The sequence below is a fragment of the Pteropus medius genome, unplaced genomic scaffold (assembly GCF_902729225.1).
Source record: "Pteropus medius unplaced genomic scaffold, Ma_sr-lr_union100, whole genome shotgun sequence".
Taxonomy (NCBI): domain Eukaryota; kingdom Metazoa; phylum Chordata; class Mammalia; order Chiroptera; family Pteropodidae; genus Pteropus; species Pteropus medius.
Window position 1 is genome coordinate 6469198 of NW_024344253.1, and position 22624 is coordinate 6491821.

At 37.2% G+C, this 22624-nt stretch overlaps 1 long non-coding RNA gene across 1 annotated transcript; it reads right to left on the reverse strand.

The window, feature by feature from the left end:
- Window positions 1-5678: 5678 nt before the first annotated feature.
- On the reverse strand, window positions 5679-22453 carry LOC120607866 (uncharacterized). The gene is made up of 8 exons (XR_005654259.1): window positions 22411-22453; window positions 11472-11644; window positions 11303-11386; window positions 10413-10572; window positions 8226-8294; window positions 7206-7306; window positions 6862-7043; window positions 5679-6791 (listed from the first exon to the last, which is right to left on the reverse strand). It is a non-coding gene; the product is annotated as an uncharacterized LOC120607866 (long non-coding RNA).
- Window positions 22454-22624: the final 171 nt, after the last annotated feature.

The window sequence follows — 22624 nt, forward strand, 5'->3', positions numbered from 1 at the left end:
ATGTATGTTGTCAGATGGGTACTAGATTTATTGGGATGATCACTTTATACATTATATAAATGTAGAATGACCATGTTGTAGACCTGACACTAATATAATATTGTATGCGAATTGTATTTGAAAAATAAAAAATTATTCAAACATAAAAAGAAAAAATGGATTTAAGTCTTAAATGCAAGACCTGAAACCATAAAACTCCTAGAAGAAAACATAGGCAGGCAGTAAACAAAACAGAAAAAGACTCATAGATACAGAGAATAAACTGATGATTGCCAGTAATATCTTTTCCTGCTGTATCTCCTTGAGCAAGGGAAAAAAACAAACAAAGAATGGGACTACATCAAACTAAAAAGTTTTTGCACAGCAAAGGAAACCATCAACAAAATGAAAAGAGTATCTACTAAATGGGAGAAGATATTTATTTGCCAATGATACATCTGATAAAAGGTTAATATCCAAAATTAATAAAGAACCCCTATAATTCAACACCAAAAAATACAGTAATCAAATTTAAAAATGGGCAAAGGACGTAAATAGGCATTTCTCCAAAGAGGACATACAGATGGCCAATAGACATATGAACAGATGCTCAACACTGCTAACATGCAAATTAAAATCACAATAAGATATTATTTCATACCTGTTAGAGTGGCTATCATCAATAAGTAAAAATACAGATGTTGGTAAGAAAGTGGAGAAAAGGGAACCCTTGTGCCTGTTAGTGGCATTGCAAATTGGTACAGCCACTATGGAAAACAGTTTGAAGTGTCCTCAAAAATTTACAAATAGAAACTAACTACCTTATGACCTAGCAATTCCACTTCTGAGTATTTATCTGAAGAAATTCAAAACACTAATTCAAAAAGATATATGTGCCCCTATGTTCACTGCAGCACTATTTACAATAGCCAAAATATAGAAGCAACCTAAGTGCCCATCAATAGATGATTGGATAAAGAAGAAGTGGTACATATATGCAACGCAATATTACTTGGCCATAAAAATAAATAAATAAATAAAATCTTAACCATTTGCAACAATGTGGGCAGACCTAGGGAGTGTTATGCTAAGTGAAATAAGTCAGATAGAAGACAAGTACAATATGATCTCACTTATATATGGAATCTAAAAAACAAAACCAAAAAAAAAGAAAAAGACTCATAGATACAGAGAACAAACTGATGATTGCCAGATGGAAGAAGGTTGAGGGGCTGGGTGAAAAAGGTAAAAGGATTAAGAAGTACTAACTGGTAGTTACAAAATAGTCATGGGGATGTGAAGTACAGCACAGGGAATATAGTCAATAATATTGTAATAACAATGTATAGTGCCAGGTGAGTACTAGACTAATTGGGAGGATCACTTCATAAATTATATAAATGTCTAACCACTATTCTGTACACCTGGAACTAATATAAAATAATATTGAATGTCAACTCTAATTGAAAAATAAAAATTAAAAAAATTATTGTAAAAATAAAAACAAATAAAATACCATCGCCAAATCTAAGGTCATGATTTTCCCTTAATGTTTTCTCCTAAGAATTTTATAGTTTTAGCTATTAAATTTAGGTCTTTGATCCATTTAGAGTTAATTTTTTGTATGGTATAATGTAAGGTTTCACCTTTATTCTTTTGCATGTGGATATCCAGCTTTCCCAATTGAAAAGACTGTTTTTTTCCTATTGAATGATCTTGGCACCCTTGTCAAAAATCAGTAGACTATATATGTGAAGATTTATTTCTGGGCTATCTAACCTATTCCATTGGTCCGTGTCTATCCTCATACCAGTAACACATTTTTTGATTACTGTAGGTTTACAGGAAGTTTTGAAATGGGGAAATGTGATTCCTTCAACTTTGTTGTTTTTTAAGACTGTTTTGCCTATTCAGGGTCCCTTGAAATTCCATATGAATTTCAGGATGGATTTTTCTATTTCTGTAAAAAATGTTATTGGGATTTTGATAGGATTGCATTGAATCTGTAGATTGTTTTGGGTAGTATTGTCATCATAAGAATATTTAGCCTCCCAATTCATGAATGCAGGATACTTTCTATTTATTTAGATCTTCTTTAATTTTGTTCAGTAATGTTTTATAGTTTTCATTGTAAAATTCATTTGTTCCCTTGGCTAAATTTATTCCTAACAATTTAAATTTTTTTGCTGCTATTCTAAAAGGAACTATTAATTTCATTTTTATATTATTTATTGCTAAGGTACAAATAAATACAATTGATTTTTGTGTGTTGATTTTATATCCTACCTTTTTGCTGAGACACACATTGCAGCCTGAGATGAGAAAGAACAAATACACCCAGCCCCTTTTTATTGGCTGGAAATACACTATAATTGGATTTGAGCCCAAGTGATATGACTCTAAAGCCCATGCTTTTAATATCTATAGTATAGAGTCTCCCAAAATTAATTTGTCTCATCCAGGAAATAAAGGTTTCTCCACTTATTGAGGTCTTTAATATTCTTCAAAAGAATTTGATGTTTTTTTATAGATGACTTGTTTCTTTCTTATTAAATTTACTCTTATTTTATAATGTGTCATTAAGAGCATGGAATCATTTTTTTAGTTTAATTTTAATGGATTTTTGCTAACTAAAAAAACTTTTTAAAAATACATTTATTTAGTGTCTTGTTTTGGATATTTATTTATTAGTTTTATTATTATTAGTTTTGGTATCTTTCTGAGTCTCTTGAACTTTCTAGTAATATGAGTGTATTTTCAAGTGATGATTATTTTGTTGTTTCTCCAAACCTAACTACAGTTGACCCTCGAACAACATGGGTTGGAACTGTGCAGGTCCACTTATACGCAGATTTTTAAATAAATGCATGCAGTACTTTTAATGTATTTTATCTTCCTTATAATTTTATTAATAACACTTTTTCTCTATCTTTATTGTAAGACTACAATATATAATACATGTAACATACAAAAATGTGTTAATTGACTATTTATGTTATTGGCAAGGCTTCCAGTCAACAATAGGCTATTAGTAGTTCAGTTATTTGAGAGTCAAAAGTTATATGCAGAATTTCAACTGCAGTGGGGTTGGTGTCCCTAACTTCCATGTTGTTCGGTGTCAACTATGCTTCTTTTCCTTTCCTATTGCACTAACTGGACTCTCCCAAAGAATGTGGAATAATAGAAGTGATAATGGTGATTTCTGTCCTGGTGCTGACTTCGAGTGGTAATGATTTGTCCTGGTAATGATTTTGGTTAATATAACATTTTCAATTCATTTTTTATTTATATACTTTGTCATGTGAAAGAAGTTTTCCTTTATTTCTATTTTACTTAGGTGCTTTATATGAAATGAATACATAATTTCTTTTTAAAATTTTTATTTTTTTATTTTTTTCAATTATAGTTGACATATAATATTATATTAGTTCTAGGTGTATAACACAGTGATTTGACATTTTATAGATAACTTATGAAGTGATCACCCTGATAAATCCAGTAACAATCTAAGACCATACATAATTATTATACTACTACTGACCATATTCCCCATGCTACACTCTACACCCCATGACTATTTTGTAACTACCAATTTGTACCTCTTAATCACCTCCCCCCTCACACATCCTTCTACCTTACAATTCAGCAACCATCAAAATGCTCTCTGTATCTATGAACTTGCTTCTGTTCTGTGTTTGTTTATCCTGTACTCTAGATTCCACATGTAAGTGAAATTATATCACATTTGTCTTTCTCTATCTGACTTACTCACTCAGCACAATATTCTCTGGGTCCATCCATGTTGTCACAGATGACAAGTTTCATTCTTTTTCATGGCCGAGTAATATGAATGCCTAATTTAACAAATAAATTTTCAGCATCTAATTACAGACTTATATATATATATATATTCTGATTAATGCAATAAATCATTTTGGCAGAGTGCTTAACAGTGCCCGCCTCTGCAAGCCTCTGAGCCTCCATAGAGCTTGCAGTAAGTTTGCCCTTCTGCCCACTTTCTTTGGGCAGCAGTAAGATTGTCCCTTTGTCTGTGTCAGCAGACTTCAAGTGAAAGCCCCAGAAATCAAACTCCATCTTTCCTCCCCGAACCTTCAAAACCTTATCATTCTTATCTGCCTTGGGATCATTGAGACTAATATGTCCACACTCTGTATCCCTGTTTATATCACTTATTACAAGGAGTCCACTTTTCTAGACCCTAATCTTCATGAGTTTCTGTCAATCCCTTTCCATGATCCCATCAATTCTCTCTCTCTCCAGTCCTGAAATTTTACCATTGTGTCCTCTGGCAGATTAGAGGTTTCTATAGGCTGGATGTTTAGGTCCACCTCCACCTTCTCAGATTCATATGTTGATATCCTAATGCCCAATGTCATAGAATTAGGAGTCGGGGCCTTTGGGAGTTGCATAGGTCATGAAGGTAGAGGCCTCATGGATGAGATTAGTGCCTTTATAAAACAGCCCTAGAGAGCTAACTCACCTCTTCGCTATGTGAGGATCAAGAAGTCTGCAGTCTGGAAGAGTGCCCTTACCCGACCACGCCAGCATCCTGATCTTGGACTTCCAGCCTCCAGAATTGTGAGAAATAAGTTTTATGGTTTATAAGTAACACAGTCTATGGTATTTTGCTATAGTAGCCTGAATGGACTAAGGCAGGTGTCCTTGTTCCTCACTTACACTTCTAGGTCATTTCCTCTCTCCCCTTCTTAAACATAACCAGCTCTGAATCTCTTCATCAATTTCTACCAACTACTGTTTTTCCTGTGGTAATTACCTACTTATTCACAAATCAATTCTTCTCATTCCTTGAAGATTTTAGTTCTAGATCATGATCTCTATTCCTAATACTATTATCATTATTGCTGTTAAGTAAAAAAAAAAAAAAAAAGTGTTGATATATTCTGCCATATCTCCATTTGTTATAGGTGAAATATCCCTATTCATAAAAAATGTCAACCCTTCCACTTGTGAATTAGCTCCCATGATCTCTCATCTACCCAAAGACACTTCCTGGGCATTACCAGTTTTTCTTTCTCTCTTGGATCTTTCTCATCAGCACTAAAGCATGCTGTTAATTTCCCTCATCTTAAAAGCCCCTCTATTCACTTCATTTATCCTTCCAGTTACCATACTATTTCTCTTACAGCGAGATCACATTTTTGAGGGGTTAAACATCTAACTTATAAAGTTAGAAAAATAAAAAATAAAAATATCAAAAGAGTAGGAGGAAGAAATTGTGAATATAAAACAAAATAATACAGTAGAAAACAAAAATACAACTGAAAGGAACAAAGAAACCAAAACTGATTCTTTCACAATATCAATATAACTGACAAACTGCTGGCAAGATTGATAAAAAAAAAAAGAGGAAGTTAAAAACAAGCCATGTTAGCAATAAAAAGGAATAACAGTTGCTGAAGATAATAAAAGAAATATTGAGAAAACTAAATGACAATAAATTGGCCGAAATGCGAAAAAATCCTAGAAAAGGTGAAGCTAAATCTGACTTAAGAAGAAATAGAAAACTTGAATAGCCCTATAACTATTAAAGAATGTTAATATGTGGTTTAAAATTATCCCATGAAAAAACCACCAGACCTAGATAGTTTTAACAGGTGAAATTCTATATTACACTCTAGGAAAAGGCAATTCCAATTTTATTTAAAAATTTTCCCCCAAATACAGAATGAAGAACACTACCCAACTTACTCCTTTGGACAATTATAGCCTTAACAAAAAATGACAAGCGTAACTCAAGAGATAATTATGGGTCAATCTTATTTATGAACACAGATATCAAATATGTAAACAAATAAGCCAACTGGATTCACAATGTATAACATAACTCAGTGTATAGTTTTCAAAAATGCAAATTTGGCCTAAGATTTTAAAATTTATGTAGATGCAAAGCAATTTCAATAAATATCATAAGAGGTTTTACTTGTGGAACTTGATAAGCTAATCCTAATACTTATACGGAAGGCTGGAAGTCCTAGAAAAGCCAAAGCACCTCTGAATATGTCTTATCAAATGTCAGGTTATATTACGTTAAAGCTGTAGTAATTATGTCAGTGCAATACAAGGAGAGACAAATTGAAGACTGGAATAGGACAACCAAAAACTAGTCCCATTCATAGATGGCAATTTGGTTTATGCCAGCATTATAGATTAGTGGGGAGGATGGGCTTTTCATTAAATAGTGCTTTGATAATTGATTATCCAGATCAGAAAAAAAAGGACATCTACTACTGTATTTAAAAAATTAGTTCCACCATTAGAAAAATTTAAAGTCAATTATATCAATGATAACACAATGCCATTATATTATATAATAATTTTATGATAAATGGAGAAGGCAAAAATTCCAGGGGAATGAAAATGTTACATGAGTAGATAGTTGATTTCTCTAAAGGAGACGGTTTCAAGTTAAAGGTGATTCTGTTAGGGGAACTAGAAGTAAGGATAATGTCTCATGCTAGTGAAATATTCAGGTAAGGAACTCAAGAGGAGAAAATAGAACCATAGCAACTCAATGCAGGAAAACATAAATATCAGGGGGGAAATGTTAACCATAGTGGTGACCTAAAGTATTTGAAGGGTGAATAGATTTGGGCTTATCTAGCAATACTGTTCTCTATGCAGCTTGGCTTCAGGTATTCATAAGGAAGTTCGAACTGCTCATTCCAGGATACGATTTCCCTTTCCACATTGTCTAGATCTATCTGAAATTGTTTTAAAACAACCTTGGGCTTGGGACCTGAGAAATCTTCTTTGTAATGCCCCAGGGGTACCTGAAACAGAAAGAAAGAACCAATTAGCTTCTAGTTCTAAGAAACAGGGACTCAAACTCCAGACCCTCACCTTAATATCTCCTCTCTAGTCCTCATTTTTCTCAGAGTTTCAGAGGTCCCCTCTTGCCAGTCTGGCTGCTGCCAGCTCAGGAACCTTGTGATGGTCATTTGAAGACAGGTCTACCAGACATTAGGTAGTGAATCCATCACTGCGGCCATTGTCACATCTTCCTTAGTGGTGTGTGGAGGCATCTGCATTGAGTATGGGGCATTAGGGACCCAGGTATTGGGGGAAGAAAAATCTGGAGTCATTCAGAAACTCTGATTCAGGAGCCTAGCTCCCAATTCTCTCCCTCAAGAATCCCCTAACCCAGATGCTTTCTACCAGAGACCCAGGCTTTTTATTGTCCATACCTGGCCCCAATTGATGGTCATATGCTGGGCAGTGCATGTGAAAATGCACATGGTAAGGAAATGACAGAGCTGAGCCCAAGACTGGAAGAACACAAGGAAACCTAGGGAAAAGAACAAAGTTTATAAACTAAAGTTCCAAAGGAGATAAGGAAATAAATGTTGATGTTTTGGCATGTCCATATCTTAGAATTGGCGAGTATTCATTTATTTAAAAAGTATTGAACTACTATGTACCAGGCACTGCCTAGGCATTGGGGATACATTGGTGGGCAAAACAAACAAGACCCAGCCTGTTTTGTTTCTAATAGAGAAGAATGATAATAAACAGAATAACTAAGTAAAATGACACACAGTATGTTAGATACTAATATGAATAAAAGTAAATCAGGGAAAGGGGACATGAGAAATCAAGGAGAGGTGGTTGATAGTTTAGTCAAGGGATCAGTCCTGGCTCTGCTGCTGACCAGCTGTGTAACTTTAGACCAGCTGCTTAGCCTCTCTGAGCCTATTTATTTTCCCTGAAAATCAAGATAATAATAATTATCTTATAAAGGAGATGGCCCATGTAAAGTCCCTCAGTGCATTGCAGCTATGATTATAAAGGTAAGGTGGAGAGTGGGGAGGTCTGAGAGGCTGATTGGTCAAATATCCAGTCTTCAAAAAAAGGTTAAAAATCATAGGATAAAGGCAGACAACCCAAAAGTAAAATGGGCAAAAGACTTTAACAGTCTCCTCACAAAGGAGGATATGCATATGGCTACTAAACCTAGGAAAAGTTACTCAGTTCCACTAGTAGCTGAGAGAATACAACAAACTTACAATGGGATAACATTTTTTACCAATATGACTAAGTGAAAAAGTATCTTTCTCAAATATTTGAGAAGATATGGAGTAACTATAACTCATACTCTGTTGGAGAGAGTGTAAATTTATTCAACCACTTTGGAAAACTTTCAGAAACTACTAAAAACTGAAATTCACATAACATATGATTCATCAATTTCACTTCTAGGTACATACCCAACAGAAACGTAAACACAACAATGTTCACAGCAGCACTGACTTTAATAGTCTCAAACTGGAAGCAACCTAAATACCCATCAAGAGCAGAAAGGAAGAAATATCTGTGTCAGAGTCACAAAATAGAATAGTATACAACAAGAATAATAAACTACAAGCTACATGTAACAACAGCATGACGTGGAGTGCAGACATTAGTGAGTGCATGTTTGTATTTCCATTTATGTAAAGTTCAAACAGGTAAAACCAACCTATGCAGTAAGAAATCAGGATAGTGTTTATCTTTGCATGGACAAGGACTGGAATAAAATACAAAAGGCTTTCTAGGGAGCTGGTAATGTTATGTTTTTGATCTTTGTGATAATTATACAGATATGCGACCTTACTAAAAATCCAAGTTGTATGCCTATGATTTATAACATTAACTTTTCTCTAGCCTCGTTTTATTTTATAAGATTCTCAACCTCCCCAAAAGTGGTGAAGAATACTGAGGTTGCCCTCCTATTCCCAGACTGCTGTTTCAGGTATCTGGGTTATAACACATGAAAAAGAGAGGTAAGTCATAGACTCATGTTGGAGCTGGAAGGACTTCAAATCGACTGTCCCATTTTATTCAATTTACAATTGAGATGGGGTTCAGGAAATTTCATGGCCTGCTCAAGGTCATTTACTACATGGAAGGGCCTAGATTCACCTATCATACTTGCTGAACATGTAGGGGAGATAATTTTTGGAGTGGAGCATATGATCACAATCATCTAATATTGATTACACATGTTTCAACTTCATATTCATTATTTCATTTGGGACACATATTATATTCACTTTAGAGAAGGATATTAAAAGTTAAAGAGATTAAATGACTTTCTCAAGGTCATAGGTCTGAGATGAGAAAATTTTAGCACACTGCCTTTAATGAGGGTGATGAAAGAATGATAATACAAAATAAAACTGTGAAAGCTGAGGGAGAACAATGGGGGTTTGAGAGGTTAAAGCTCATATTCAAATAAGCATTCTAAATGCTCATTTGTTATAAATAAATGGATATTTCACAGGAAGAAGCAGAAAGAGAGAATAAGATGGGTCTTTAGGAGCATGTGGAGTCTAATGAACAGAACTGAGAAGTATCACAGAAATTTTGGTCCTGGAAGGGCTGATGAGGTGGTGTTGAATAGATGGGAAAGGTACAGCCTAAGATACTTCAAGATAAGACTCCACTCCATGGTAGGTAGGGGTGTGGTTTACTGATGTGAGCCTGACCATAATAGCTTTTAGCTAAAGCCTGTCGTTTGTCCCACAGAGGGAAAGGATGAGATTCAAAGTGCTGGTGTGAAGTGTGAAGGAGAAAGAAGCTGAAGGATGATTCGAAACAGTCCCAGCTGGCCTCTGTGTGCTAGAGAGAGGACTATGAATCTAGGAAGCACCCAAGAAAGGTTATTTCTTCATTATGAATGAAAACATGGGATAGAGGAACGGAGATAGTGGCTAGATCCTAGCAAGGAGAACCAGGGCACTGATTTCAGGTTTGAGTCAAAATATGTACAGTATTGAGATTCCATCTAGAAATGACCTCGCTCTGAGGCAAGTGTATAGTATGTCTGGACCCTCTATGTGTGCTGGACAATAGAAGGAAGGAGGAGAAGGGAGTGAAAGCCAGGCTGGGATGCCAGGAGCTTTGATGGGAATAATGTCCCCATTCACATCCTTAGGTAAAAAAAAAAAAAAATTGACAACCATGAGGAGAGAGCCCAATAGGGCCTGGGAAAAGCCCTCACTGCCTGTTATTCTGGCTTTATTGGAGCCCATGCTATGACAGGTTGGAGGATTCTGTGACTACGCTTGGGGGATGAATCTGGAGTAGATGACCAAGGTCTCTAAAGAAGATAATCTTTGGGTTTCTAGAATTGTCTTGAACCTTAAGAGGTGGGAATGGAATTCAGATGTTTCATGTGTGGAAGAAGAAGGAGGGACAAAGGGTTAGGATCATGTCCCCAGAAGGGCAAGGCTGAGAAGGGGCTCTGAGCAGAGTGTCTGAGGTACTCCCTTCTCTGGGGAGGGATCTCACCTCAGTCCTAGGCCTGGAAGAACCTCACCTCTGTGATCTCCTGACACCAGGCCTATAGCTCAAGGTCCCCTCTCACAACATCATCCCTGTGGTAGAACAGGTGGACGATCCCCTCCACATACCTGCCCAGAGGAGAAGAGAGCTGAGCCCATTGAGAGTAGAAGGCTCTAGCCTCTGATCTCTACTCCTTTTCTGTGGCCTCCTCCCAGCTGATTCTCACTGTCCTGGAGGCAGATCTTATAAGACTTGTGTTTTGAGACATCCCCTCATTCTTTCGAAACACTGGTTTAGAAAGGAAAGAAACGTATATCAGTTTTAAGAATTCTGTACACATGGTTGATAGTCATTCTTCTTACCAAAATCCCTAATTCCACCAGATTCCATCGTTTTACCCGCTCACAACTTTGCCTACTTAACACTATTTCAGTCTCTCCATCTTTGGACCCTACCACCGACCTCTCACTCTTCCTCCTCTCTCCCAGAATTGAGTCCTCTGCTTTCCCTGTCTAGACTTTCTTGTTTCATATTCCTTTTGCCCCATGCTGACCTCAGGCCAGAGCCCCACTCTCCCTCTCCCCAATGACACTGCATTTCTCAGCTCCCACTCTCACCCACCCAGCGGTAACCTCCCAGAGCCATAAAGCATGTGAGCATAGAGAGCACTTGAGATTCACAGCAGGCCCCAGTTAGCAAGATCATTAGGAGGACAGAGGGAGTGATAGGTCAACTGAGCTGTGACCAGAGTAACTTCACGTGGCCCCCTCCACCTCTGCTCACTGCCTGGGACAAGAAAGATGAAAGTCTTTGAGGGGAGAAACAACTGGAGAACATGGCATACTATATAAGGGGTCAGATGTGAGCTTTTCAGATTTAATGACATTGGTATAAAGGGACAATGCTCCTGGGTTTCATGATCAGGACATTCACACAGGTTGGTCTGGGATCTTGAAAGTGACAGGAGGTCATGGAGACTTTGATGATTTGGTGTCCCCATACCTCATTACCTTGTTACCTTATTAAATATATCTTCATCTGAGATGAGCTGGGTCTGTGCCAGGGTGTTGATCTTCATGGTAAAGCAGATGTGTGGAATCAGCTTAATGAAGATTAGGGGGTGGTTAATGAAGATCATGCTTGGGTCCTTCTTTATTAGGGAGTGGCATCCAGCTTGTGTTTTTTACCTGGACTGCTAGAAGAGATTGAAGTTTATTGACTTCAGGCCATTCTCTCTGTTTCACTTGGAGCCTCCAGGGTTCAAGGAGCAATGGAAGTGCTTGTTCAAATGCACAGCTGCTATTTCAAGCTTCTCCAAATTCAGACCTGTTTTGTTTCCTATTCTATGATAAACCAATTCCTAGAAGAGTAATATGAAAATATACAGTAATATATTCCTGTACCACCCAACTTACAATCATGAAATAATTGCTCTGATGCTGATATATTTCACAAAGGCTGAGCCGTTATGTTGGAACATGTTTTTAAAATAAATATAATACACCAGGAGGATCTTTTAAAATTGGCAAACATGAACCTGATTCACAATTCTGAAATCTGAGTGTCTTGTCATACAGATGGCCAATAGACATAAGAAAAGATGCTCAACATCACTAATCATCAGAGAAATGCAAATTAAAAGCACAATGAGATATCAACTCACACTTGTCAGAATGGCTATCACCGACAAATCAATAAGCAACTAGTGTTGGTGAGGACGTAGAGAAAAGAAAACCCTGTGCACTGTTAGTGGGATTGCAAATTGGTACAGCCACTATGGAAAACAGTATGGCGGTTTTCAAAAAGATTAAGGATTGAACTACCTTATGACCCAGCGATTCCACTTCTGGGTATTTATCCAAAGAGATACACGACATAATTTGAAAAGCTATATGCATCTCTATGTTCATTGTAGCATTATTTACAATAGCCAAGATATGGAAACAACCTAAGTGCCCATCAATAGACAATTGGATAAAGTGGTTCATATATACAGTAGAATATTACTCAGCCATAAAAAAGTGAAATCTTACCATTTCAACAACATGGATGGACCGAGAAGGTATTATGTTAAGTGAAATAAGTCAGATAGAGAAAGACAAATACCATATGATTTCATTCTGTGTGGAATCTAAAGAACAATATAAATGAACAAACAAAACAGAAACAGAGTCATAGAAAGAGAACAAACTGATGGTTGCCAAATAGGAGAGGGGTGGGAGCTAGATGAAAAGAGAAAGGAATTAAGAAGTAGAAATTAGTAGTTACAAAATAGTCATGGAGATGTAAAGTATAGCATAGGGAATATAGTCAATAATATTGTAATATTGTCTGGTGTCTGCTGGGTACTAGACTAATGGGGGGGATCACTTCGTAAATTACATAAATGTCTACCCACTATCCTATAAATCTGAAACTAATATAAAATAATACTGAATGTTAACTGTAATTGAAAAAAAATTTTTAAATAGAAAAAGGGACTAAGTGCTTCATGGTGGCAGTACTACTTTAATTTAAAAAAAAAACTGAGTGTCTTGTATATGATTCAGTATGATACTGATTCATTGTAATTACACCAAATCATGCTTTGTGGAATTTTATTTCAAAACTATTATGCACATACCTTCTCTGTTTTCCTTTTTCATTAATTTTTTGTGTCATTTCATCATTTAATGTGTTGCATTTTTGTGAGTGTCTAATTTATTGTTTGACTTAAAGTTTTGTTTTACAAAGTACTGAATATTTTGCTTTTTCTTTTGTGGTAAAATATACACAACATAAAGTTTACCATTTTAACTGTTTCTCAGTTTACAGTTTAGTGGCACTAAGTATATTGACACTAGGGGGCTCATCCATCTCCAGAACTTTTTTCACCTTCCATAATTAAAACTCTGTGCTCATTAAACAAAAATTCTCCATTTCCTCCTTCCACTAGACCTCAGCAACCACTATTGTACTGCCTCCATAAATTTAACAATTCTATGTACCTCATATAAGCAGAAACATACAATATCTGTCATTTTGTGGCTGATTTCACTTAAAAAAATGTCCTCAAGATTCATCCATGTTGTACTGTGTGTCAGAATTTCCTCTTTTTTTAAGGCTGAATAATATTCTGTTTATCCCTTCAGCTACTGGTAGATATTGGATTGAGTTTACCTTTTGACTATGGTAAATAACACTGCCGTCACTATAAGTGTACAAATAATTATTTGAGTCCCTGCTTTCAATTCCTTTGGTTATATACCAGAAATGGGATTGCTGGTAATTTTATTTAAAATTTTTTGAAGGCCCACCATACTGTTTTCTATAGTGGCTGCACAACTTTACATTCCTACCAGCAATGCACAAGATTTCAATTTCTCCACACCCTTGCTAATACTTGTTATTTTCTGTTTTTATTGATAGTAGCCATCATCACGGGTGTGAGGTGATTATCTCTTTGAGGTTTTGATTTGCATTTCCCTAATGACTCTTTTTAAAATTTTATTTTAGTATTAGTTTCAAGTATACAGTACATTGGTTAGACTTCTTTTAAAGCTTCTTTATGACCTGTTGTTCTCTTAACTCCCAAGGTTTTTTTCTTAGTGACCGTAGCTATAAAAGTCTCTGATCTTTTTTGAATTCTTGTAGGCTTCTGGGAGAGGTTCACTAACCTCAGGCCATTCTCTCTGTTTTCATTTGAGGCCTTTGGCATTCATGTACACAAACCCATATCTGCCTCTCCACACTTCTCCAACCTCTGGCCTGCCTTATATCCTAATTTAGGATTAAGCTAATTTCTAAGACAGCAAATGAGAATATCCAATGTCTGTCCCTCTACTACCCAATGCTTTACCACAAAATAAAGAAATCTGACATTATTATATTCCCAGGATCTAGGCTTGTACCCTGTTACATACTTTTTAAGTCAAAATGAAAACACTAGGATCATCTTAATTTAATAACTGTAAACTTGATTTGCAATTCTAAAATTTGAATGTTTTCTATATAGAAATCAGCATGACACTGATCTGCTTGTAATGGCATTAAATCACACTACATAGAATTTTATTTCTGGGTTATCATGGATAACATTTCTCTCTGTTTTCCATTTTTTCTTGATTTTTTTACAACAAGGAAGTTTCTTAAGGGATTTGATTATCTTTATTTTGTATACCTCTTATAGTCTTATTTGTTTAGTTAATTATTTAAGTCTATTCTCAAGAGTGAGTTTAAATGTACATCTTTATATGGAAATCTCTCATTGTCTGAGAACGTCTTATAACACCCTCATATTTGAATAAAGTCTGACTAGATATGCTTTTTTAAATTGCCATATTAACTGACCGAAGTAACTTTGGGAATGAATGGAGTCTGTAATACAAAAAGCCAAAGGAAGTATATGTAAGCACTGTCCTCTGGTTGAAGTAATTGTTTCTCATAGGGGTACAAGTTGACAATTCTGAAAATAATATATGCAAACAGGAATCGAACAATTAAATAAATGAACAGATGATGGTGGGAGCCAGGTTTTTCACTTTTGAAGTGGGAGGTTACATGTAAGCAAGAAGATGAGGCTAGAATGATCTTGTGGTAATGGATTTTAGTTGGCAATATCGGTAAGAACTCATATTTAGCCTAATATGTATATGTCTGTGTGCATATCATTTAGTATACACATAGATATGTCATTGTTCTGTCAGCTGAGAAGGCTGTGGCATTCTAGTAGCATGAGTATACCTAGAGTCCAGATCCTGGCTTCTAATACTATTCTCCAATTAAAAAAAGAAAGAAAGAAAGAAAGAAATAGGGCTCTTTGGAGAAATGACTGCTTCTTGGACTAGGGCAGAAAATATACAAGATGAGCCCGGATTATTTTCTAGCACCAGAAAGTAAGAAAATGCTCCAAACACATACATGCACACAATAATGGGGCACAGTAGTCAAATGCAAGGATTCACAATGGCAGAAATTTAGCATGCACATACAAAAAATAAGGCAGTATTGGATTATGACCCAAAGTATTAGGATCCACAAAACCAAACTAACATAAATAAATGATTGAATAAATAAATAAGTGGCAAGACTAGATAAATCTCCATGCAGGAGAGTTTAAAATAATTTATATATATATCCTTTTCCCTAAAAATGGTGGTTATTAACTCCCACTCATGAAAGGTAGACTGCAAATAATCACTTCCTTCCAAAGAATGTAATTGGGAAAGGGTAGAAGAGGAAGAGAGTAATTTTAGGGGAAAAAAACAGACAAATATTACATCAGTAGTATTAATAGTTGGTTAACATCAACAGTGATAAGTGATATTTAGAGCATATACACTTGATATAATGTGATGAAAAGAGCTTTTTACCTTTGTAGACTTCCTAAAACTATAACTCCATCTAAGGGTTTAAAAAACAACACATGTTTAACAAATTCCAACTGATAAACACACTATAAAATACTTGACAAATACTTCTCAGAACTGTCAAGGTCAACAAAAACCAGAAAGTCTGAGAAACTGTTACAAAAGGAGATTAAAAACACATGAAGACTGAATGTAGTGTTGTATCCTGGAAAAGGATATTAGATAATAACTAAGTAAATCAGTTAATAATAATGTATCAACATGGGTTCAATGATTATAACAAATTACCCTACTAATGAGAAAACCTGGGTGTGGGTATATGGGACTCTCTATACTGTATTTGCAACTATTCTGTAAATCAAACTATTCTAAAATACATTTGTTTAAAAAATTTATTCTATTATATTCTTGTGTATAGTATAGCTAGTGTAAAGTGTAAAAGCCTAATTCTTCTTCTTTTGCAAGTTGATCTGCTCTTCCCTACAGAAAGAGCTTTTAAAATGTTCTATTTGCGATAAATAGTCTTAAATTTGGTATAATATATCAAGATGTGGGTGATTCCATATCTCTCCCGTTTGTCATTGTATCAGCTTTTTGAATATATTTTTATCCTTTCCTGATGCCTTCTGGAAGAGTTCTACATTTCAAAATTCCAACTAGTTAATGGGTTCTTCAGTTGAAACCATTCTTCTATTTATTACATCTATTGTACTCTTTATATATTTTATATTTTTGTACATAATATCGTACTTGATTCTTTTTCACAATTTTTTATATTTGTTCATGATTTAACATCTTTTCTTATCTTTTTAAACATATTTACTATGCTCACTTAAAATTTTTGTTCCATGTATTCTAATAAGTCTGCTTCAGAAGGAATATGTTGTTAAGTTTGTATCGTTGATATGACAGCAGTCATATTCCTCAGGTATTTATTTTGGCTTTTGAGCTCATGTTATTCTGGATATATTATACTGTCTAGAAATACATACTAGAGATGAGCCAAGAACCAGGGGCTAATTAGTTTCAGTTCCCACAAGTTTAAGAAATAGAGAAAGGATAAGTCCAAGACAGAAAATCTCAGGTACCACTCTGACACAGCACCACATAGCTTCCCTCATCAAGGTTTTACCATTAAACAGCTAGGAAGAAACAATATTGGGAGGCAACTTCCCTAGATTTCATTCAACAGCCTTGGTGATTCAAGGATGTGGGGACGGATAAATGAATGTCTTCAAGAATTTGGTCAACCTACACTTTTATCACTTCATCTTCCAGGAAAGGCTTTATAGAGAAACCGGAGGGCAATCTGGTCTGGGGCTCGTGTTGCCCTGCACCACTCAGCCAATAGACCAACACAGGAGTTGGGATATTTAGAATATGCATTGATTGTCAGAGCACCAGTGATCTGAGAAGGCAGCAGGTTAACACCTTCAAAAACTACCTGACTTCTCAGCCTGGCTTAGGGTATTTAAGGGAAAATCTAAGTATTATTCCAGGGGCTACGTGATGGTGGGGCGGGGGTGGTGTCTGTTATGCTTCACAGAGCCATTCCTCTGGCAACATGGTCCTCTGGTGGCCTTAGCAACCCAGGAACAGAGATGGGAGTAGTCTGGAAAGAATGCTAACCTGGAAGGATTGTGATCAGTAAGCATAAGGACATTAATCATAAGTTTCAAGGCAAATTTTTATGGCAGGGGATGTCCCAAGCTCTGGGTTAAGCCACTGGGGACAATCTATAGTTAAACTATAGGGCAAGGAAAAGTGAAGCCAGGGATGCTGTGAAGCCAGAGACACCTCTACTACAGAGGTCCCAACCAGGCCCTTCTTCAATAGTAGCATTGATATTACTCCATGGATTCTTCAACAGTGGTCTGCACTTTTGCCCCAGATTTCTGGGGTGATGAGGAAAATTAAGCTTGCCACAGAAAATATAGAGGAGGGGCAAGATTACAACTTAAAATGTTTTCCTACAACTCCTTCTCTTATTGCAACCTCTGACTACTTCTTCATTTCTACTTCCCATACACATGAGTTCAAGACAGCCTAAGTCTCCTAGTGGTTTTTCTCAAGTTTTATTGTTTGTTGTTATTGTTAGTTCCTGAAACCCATGTTTCCACCTGCCTTCTATAATCAATTTTAGGAATCATGTATTTTATAATCAATGCTTGTGGGTTTTATTTAAGAAAAAAATCTCCCAAGGTGGTTCCAGATAGTGATGTACTCACCTGAACTCACCTTCTCCCACAACCCATCAACTCTGCAGCTACATATCATGGACAAAAAAAAGGGGGGTTCTATGGAAAGTCACCTCACAAGGTGATCTGATCACAAATTCCTAACTAAGCATGTTGTGGCGAGTAGTCATGCCCCAGGCATATAACTTTTTTAGCAAAAGGTTTACCTTTGCCTGAAGTAAGCCCTATCTATTGTTTCTGTATATTTAAGTCAACACACCTTTGAAATAAGTCATAACCACCCTCAAGAGAGTACATACTCTTGTTAATTATCCTGTAATCCAGTCCCTGCCTTGCTTTCTCTCACCACCATATAATCTTCCTTACTTTCCTCCTTAATTTCCAATGCATAAAAGAAACTGCAAAAACTGTTCTCTGGAGCATTTGAGATCTTGCACCCTGGCATATATCATCAGTTTGGCTCAATAAACTTTTATAAAAAAATTCTCTACAGGTTTGGACATTTCTTACATCAACAATATGGAACAATTTCCATATTGTTGGAAAATGTCCATTTGGACATTTCTTACATCAACAAATGGAACAATTTCCTTAGAAAAGGACATGAAAATTAGCTGAGTAACTCCTTCACATCAGACAAATAAGAAAAAGCCTGCATTGAAGCAGGTAGGAGAGGCTAAGAACATTCTTGCCATAAAACTTACCCCAGCACAGTGACCCATAGTCTAGAGGAAACTCAAGTTACTGCAGACTCAAAGAATCTGGCTGCCTACGTGATTCCAAGCCAAAAAAGACACAAAGAGGAGATTGCAGCAAAGTGAAGGTTTACTTAAGGAATTGAAGCCAAGCCCAGACACAGGTGAACTAGTGCTCTCAAAACACCTGGCTGCCCAATGGCCTCTAGTGCCTGGATCATATAGGGAAAAATTATTAATCATGTTTACTATGGGAGCTGGGGTCATGGGCTCTACTGATTGGTCAGAGCTAAGGCAAAGAGCAGTTGATCATGGCATCAGGTCCTGATGTCAGTCATGGCATTGTTCTGTCCAGTTTCTAGGGATGCTGTCCCTGGAGCCATTCAGCTTTCATGAATCTGGAGCTGAAACATAACCGAGACCAAGGTGCTGTCTTTGTTTGGCTAAAACCTTACTCTGCTTTGAGGTTTGGTTATTGTATCTTGTTTATGGTTGATAGACTCAAAGCATTATTCTTATGTGAGTTTGATGCCAACCAGAATGTTCTAAGAGCTTAAAAGGAGTAGACAATATAGTATATTTACAGGAAGGAAGATCTGATGGAAAAAAATGCAAGTAAGTCATAGTTCTATCAAGCTAAACAAAGCTAGCTTGGATTAAAGCAAAATACATGCTAAGCAAATGAAGTTCATGTGCAATTACACTCAACTCGCAACCTGAGCTTCTCCCTGAGGAATAAATGGTTTAAACTCCACATAAAACACCCTAACTTTTGTGACCTGCACTTAACAGATAAGCCCCCAAAATATCTAGCTTTGACACAATGGGTCTTCCATACATAAAACCCACAAAACTATAGCAAACTAAGAAATAGTTCTTAAAGGGCTCTCACAGACTCACCCACCCCAGGGCAGAGCACAAAGGCAGCAGAGTTGAAAGTGCCCAGACTTTCTGTGAAAGAGGCTTATTTCTTTATCTTAAAGCATTGGCCTGAGGGGCAGGCATCTGATTTAACACATATCTAGGAGCCTACTGACATACTCTCCAAAGAGGCTGGTGGGTGCTGTCTCTGCACTCTCTCTCTCTCTGCCTCTCTTCAGCTCACTAGTATCTCCCAGAAAGGAGCTTCTACATTCATCTGGCACCCCAGGTTTTGTGGCTGCCATCCAAGGGATGCCTCTTGATGTCCTGGCTCTGGTGACCAGTTGGGCTTACACAAGTGAGTCCCACAGGACTGGAATAGAGAAAGAGTTCTTGACTGGCTACCATCCCCAGGGCCCAGCAGAGAGGCAACAGACTGAGAAATCCAGTCTTTCTGTGAAAGAGGACTATTACTTTATCTTCATAGTTTATCTTCATCGTTTATCTTCATAGCAGTGCCCTGAGGGTCAGGCTCACATTAAACACACATCTATGGAGGACTTCAGCTTATTGACTGAGTGTATCTGCTATAACTTGTTTGGAGCACCTTTACTTGTGTGTGAACACTTTCTTCCAGCTCTAAAATTTCAGTGACATCAGAAACATGGCAGAGTGAGAGATGTCCCCAGATCTCTCCCCTTGATACAACAAAAAGCTAAACAAAACTCAACAAAAAACACCTAACCTGCATAGCAGCACGTCTGATCGAGGGATCTGCGAATAAGAGCTACTACAGGTCAGAAACACAGGAGTCAGGCCACTGAGAACAAAGAAGCTTCCTCTCACAACTGGAGCTCCCTGCAGGAGGAGGTGGGGGGAGAAGGTGTGGTGGGTGCTCTTCATGCAGCAGCAGTGCCCAGGCATCAGGGCAGAAAGCAAAGAAGTGGCAATGGTAGAGAAGCAACAGTCGATTATTACCAGCCACAGTTGTAAAACGTGAGGCTAAGCTGCAGACCCCATCCCCCAACCCAGAGGATGCTTCCCCCAATATCCTTCAAGACCAAGCACCATGGAGCCCCTGGGGAATCTGAGCAAACACTGCCAAAACTATCACTAACACTGACAGGGACTGAGACTGAGGGTAGTGAGTGTGATTGAATATTTAGAAGAAAAAAAGACATTATTACTTTTTATTAATTAATTAATTTATTTTTTATGGTGACATTGGATAAGAAAATCCAGTAAGTTTCAGCTGCACATTTTAGCAGTATCTTTCCTTTAGATATGAAGAAGAAATAAAGAACTTTCCAGACATACAAAAATTGAAGGAATTCTCCACTTATAAAGCCTGCATTACAGGAAATACTGAAAAGGGTCAGCACACGTAAAACAAAATGACAAACAAAAAAAAAAACATAATTAAGAGTAAGGTGACTAGCAGGCAAACAGAAGCAGAGGAGGGCATTATTTAGACTTTATATAAAGCAGGGATCCAAGAAGCTTATATGCCACCTACTGGAAACCAAAAGAAAAACACCATGGTAGCAACAGGCCTTTATATAATAAATCTTTTCGGGGGAAAAAAAAAGCAGAATACACTTCCATTAGTCCATTCAACACCATGAACAAGCAAGGTGACAAGGCAGATCAGAAAGAAAGAGAAACATCTCCAGAAAGTAAGCTTAAAGATATAGAAATATGCAATTAAATGAGAGAGAATTCAGGATGGTATTTCTGAAAAATCTCAATGAGATACAAAAGAATTTATATCAACAATTCAAGAAATTGAAAAAACAACTAGATCAGCAGAATGAGTTTTTTAGCAAGGAGATTGAAACCCTCAAAAAGAATCAAATACAACTTCTGGAGGTGAAGGACACACTGAAAGAGGAAAAATGAAATAGCAAGCTTGGAAAATAGAGTTGACCAAATGGAGGAAAGAATCAGTAATATCGAAGACATAAATCTAGAAATAAATCAGAAGGAAGAAGAGAGAAACTGTAGAATAAAAAATAATGAAAGACAGAGAAATACAAAAACTAGCTGATACCATCAGGAGAAAAAACAAGAATAATGGGCGTTCTCGAAGGGGAGGAAAAGGAGCAGGGATTAGAAAGCATTTTCAGACAAATAGAGAATTTCCCAAATCTAAGGAATGAACTGGAGCTTGAAATTCAAGAAGTCAAGGGAAAATCCAATTATGTCAACCCAAAAAGGCCTTCTGCAAGACACATTATATTGAAATTATCAAAAATCAAAGACAGGATTCCGGGGAAGATGGCGGATTAGGTAAAAGCAAGGTTCATCTACTCCCAGGTCCGCACTGAAATTACAACCAAATTATAAAATAATCAACGTGGAAAATCACCTGAAGTCCAGCTGATCATAACACCTACATCTGATAATATAAAGGAGCTACATCAAAGCCAGTAGGAGGGCTGGACCCACATTCATTGGGTGGTGGAGGATCACCAGGAGAGAACGAGGCTGCAGAGGCTCTCCTTATGCCGGCTGGAAAATTACTGCTTGGCTATCGCCCATGGGAACATAACATTCTAACAATAAGCTTTCTGCTTCTGTACCCCCGCTTGCACAACCAACCTGTGAGTTGACAGTAAATAGAAGAAAAATAGACTTTTGTGTTCAGACGGAATGAGAAATGAGGTTTAGGGCTTAAAAACCCTGTACCTCTACATTTCAGGGCTGCTTAATTTGGGGTCTGCATACCCCTGGCAGACCCGGCTGGCTGAATAAAGAGTGTATTTCCTATAACTCACTGATTTCTGGTGGTCCATGTGTCTATCAGGGGCTGGCAGCTACAACATCCTGAAGGAGGGGGGATTCTGGTCTCATCTGGGGGCTTTCCAGTCCAGAGTCCTAGCCCAGGAAAGAAGAGATTCCAATAACCCTAACTGTAGAAACCAGAGGGGATTCCGGCTGTCTGAGTGATACGGAAGGAGACTGAACCCTTAGACATCCCTTTGAAGGACCCGTGCAAAGGCTTTCTGACCTGTGGACACTCACCTGGGACACCAGCAGTAGGTCAGAGGTTCACTGGGGATTCAGAATGAGGGCTGGAAAGGCAGCCACTATTGTGCCTTAGTCTGGCCCCCCCTACAGAGTAACCCAGCTGGATTGTGTAAATCCCTCCCACAGAGCCATTAGGAAGCTCTGGTCAGAGGGGATCAGCACCCCCCACCCCCGCTGCCCCAACCTGTAGGTTGCCTGGGGCATTCGT